Source organism: Gopherus evgoodei, chromosome 2 (genome assembly GCF_007399415.2).
Source record: "Gopherus evgoodei ecotype Sinaloan lineage chromosome 2, rGopEvg1_v1.p, whole genome shotgun sequence".
NCBI classification, from domain to species: domain Eukaryota; kingdom Metazoa; phylum Chordata; order Testudines; family Testudinidae; genus Gopherus; species Gopherus evgoodei.
In genome coordinates this window covers 280,510,916-280,514,571 of record NC_044323.1, presented here as the reverse complement: position 1 = coordinate 280,514,571, position 3,656 = coordinate 280,510,916, and the positions used below count along the sequence as shown (strand labels likewise).

General features: G+C 40.9%; 1 pseudogene; it reads right to left on the bottom strand.

The window, feature by feature from the left end:
* Positions 1–711: 711 nt before the first annotated feature.
* Positions 712–1,277, bottom strand: LOC115645067 (annotated as a pseudogene).
* Positions 1,278–3,656: the final 2,379 nt, after the last annotated feature.

Sequence of the window (3,656 nt, the reverse complement as noted above, 5' to 3'; positions counted from 1 at the left end):
AGGCAGAGAACAGAATGGACTGTGGTGCACCAATGGCCAAGGACCCTACAGTGGCAAAGAACTGATCATTAAGTATTTAGTTTTCCACAATGCATAGTCCTCTAAAACACTTTTATCCCCAATGGGCAATGGCATATCAAATATGTTTGTTTCAGAACTTGTTCCAGCCCAAAGACCCCTGTATTTAACAAGACTCACAAAGTAGGCTCCTGGATGCAGTCACCCATTTGCTATGCTGTAGTTGACAATTGGATTAGTCAGAACTTTGCCTTCTCTGGTATCCTGGATGATGGTGTCGAAGGCTTAATGTAGCACTTCTTGGCTCATGATGTTACACATACTTGTTACCAGAGGCATCTTGTAAACCTGTTAGAGCTTCAGAGACCTTTACCATTTCTGCCTTTCATAACATGCCATGCAGTTTTTCTGCTGAGGACAATTTCAGTCAAAGGTCAAAAGTTGGAGCCAGTCTGACGGCCAAGATGGTTTGCAGATAATCCACGGTTCATCAACAGAGAGAAGTACTTCCTGTTGATTAGAGCCAAAGGGCCCAATCGAAAGTCTGTTGAAACCAATGGAAAATTCCCATTGACTGCAGTGGGCTTTGGATCAGGTCCTCCAATAGGTAATCAGGGAGGGAGAGAGTAAAATCAAGGATGCAGATCTAATGGAATGTTAACGTAGGGAATGAAATTAAATAAATAAATGTACTCAAAGCATGATTTGCCAATAAAAAAAATAATTAAAGGTCAGAGTCAATAGTACTTCATCGAGTTCCTCTTCGAGTCCATCCCGTATGATGGCACAGGTAGGCTGCAGATGCCGTGGTGTGGAAGAGCTCAGCTCACTCCTTCATAACACCTTCTTAATTGCTGAGAAAGAAGGACTTCCTCATCTCCTATTTGTTAGCAACTAGGAGGACAGGCACTGCTTAAATTTCTGATACCCTAGTGACATTATGAAGTTGTGTTGGCTTCCTCCCTCCTTTGGGTGTTGACAGAGTCCACCACAAGCACAATGTCATCTATGTACCTTGTGTACAACTTCCACAGGGGCCTTAGTTTCTCTGGGCCATCTGTGTCCCAGAAATGGAAAGTGACTGTTTAAGTTCCCTGAGTCACTTTGACGTTCTCTGTGTTAAACTCTTTAGTTGGGATGGTGCTGACCAACTCATTGAAGTGCAGCCCGTAGAGCGCTGTTATGTTATCAGCAGAGTTGAGCCCCAGGATCATGAGGTGAAAGCACTGGAAAGCAGACAGGCTAGAAAAGATCAGCATCTGCTCCAAGAGTCTCTTTCCTGTTGCCAGAGGGAAGGGTGACAGCAGGTTGCCATTGAAAGCAGCAAAGACGGGTACTCTTCAGAGATGGCAGAGTCACAGCCACACCAGAGCCAGACTTCCAGTGGGCAGGCAATTGGCAAAGGCCAAGGCAGCCCATGCCTCCTGGCACCAGTGTCCCCATGTCCAAATGCTCCTGACCCCAGCACAGGAGAAATCGCAGCACTGACTCCTCCACATCTCTGCAACTCATCTGTGCAACACTCCACACAGATCTAGGCATATTTCAGAAATAATCTGAAGTAATATTGATAAATGAGGCTACTGTCTGTTTCCAACACTTTCCTGGAGATTAATAAATGGGTTAATAATTCTCTGCCAGAGCTATTACCACAAGATAATCTCAGTTCAAATTTCACAGAACTATCAACAGGAATGGGCAAGTAGTTTGAGTAATCCTGATCTGGACCTTCACACATAACTTGAACCAAACCTTTCTTGAACTGCTAAAAAGTTCACTCAATAAAAATGAGAAAAAAGTTTAATATTAACTAATAATTAATTATTATTATTCTCAACTTTTACCTTCAAGGATCCACCCCAGACCAAAGCTGAAATGCTAGAATGCATAAAAAAGCCTAGTCTCGTGAGATTTCCAGACCAGATTTACAAACCCACAGCTCTGATTCAAAGTTCACTGACATCTTTGGATCAAGACCTTTGGTAAATATCCAGACTTTTGGGTGATTATCCAGAACTTTGGAGGTTGGACTATCAGAAATCTTCACTCTCAAATGACAGTAAAATGACTTGGTAAAAGTGCATGAAATGTATGGCTGGTGAAGTTATGCAAAAAAGAATTTTGTGAGTGTAGAAAAAAGATGTCTACACTTTGATGCTATAAATGAGAGATTAATGAAATTGACCAGAGAGCATTTCTTCATGCAGCTCTGGGCATGTTTTTTCAGTCCTGGCCCTCTCAAGCATAGAATGCCTATTGTTCAGCAGACCAGCAACCACTAGAGAGCATGATGAAACCACTAAGCTCCTTTTTCATGCGTAATCAAAATCAGAACTTGAACCTACGTTTCCTGAGGTGGAAGACTAGTGTACTACGTAGCTTTACTATCAAGCCCAATGTGTGCAGAGAACTCAAAGTCAACAAAAGCGCAAACCTTCAAAGGAAAAATAGGAGTGATGCCCTTCGATATGGGTGTATTAAATGAAAGAAAATGTCTCTCTCTTATCTCTATTTGTTCTTTTATATGACAACGTACAAAGATCCACATTATACATATGTATATATGCAGTTGGAGAAGAGACTTCAATACAAGGCACATATAAATATTTATGCGGTGTTAGTAAACCTCTGAATATTACTGCTTTATGTTATTTGTGTTGTGTAAAGCAAACTACAGCACAATTTAAAAAAGGAGGGGGAATATAAACAGAGGAAGAGAGACACATTTAGTACTGCATGCATATGAATGGTGACAAGTTGAAGGAATGGACCACATGATCTGGTCCAAGAGTTGAATATAGCTGTACCACTTGGTAATACTAGCATCTCAATTGTCCAATGGTCCCACTGGTTGTTCAGCAGCCTTCCTGCTTCTGATGTACTTAAAAGTTTTTTGCTGTTACTTTTTCAGTCGTTGGCTAAATAGTCTTCAAATTCTTTTTTGGGCTTCCTAATTATAGTTTTACACTTTACTTGCCAGAATTTATGCCCCTTTCTATTTTCCACAATAGGATTTAACTTCCAGTTTTTGCCTCTCACTGTTTTTTTTTACTTTGTTGTTTAGCCACGGTGGTACTTTTTTGGTCCGCTTACCATGTTTTTTAATTTGGGGTATACATTTAAATTGAGCCTCTGTTATGGTGTCTTTAAAAATTTCCAAGCAGCTCGCAGGAATTTCACTTTTGGCACTGTACTTTTAATTACTGTTTAACTAACGTCCTCATTTTTGTGTAGCTCCCGTTCCTGAAATTAAACGCCACAGTGGTGGGCTGAGGAGCACTCAAGGAAGATAAGGCCATTGGGGAGAAACTAAATGATTTCTTTGCATTGGTCTTAATGGCTGAGGATGTGAGGGAGATTCCCAAACCTGAGCCATTCTTTTTAGGTGGCAAATCTGAGGAACTGTCCCAAATTGAGGTGTCATTAGAGGAGGTTTTGGAACAAATTGATAAACTAAACAGTAATAAGTCACCAGGACCAGACGGTATTCACCCAAGAGTACTGAAGGAACAAAAATGTGAAATTGCAGAACTACTAACTGTGGTATGTAACCTATCATTTTAATCAGCTTCTGTACCAGAAAGCTTTTGACAATGTCCCTCACCAAAGGCTCTTAAGCAAAGTAAGCCGTCACAGGA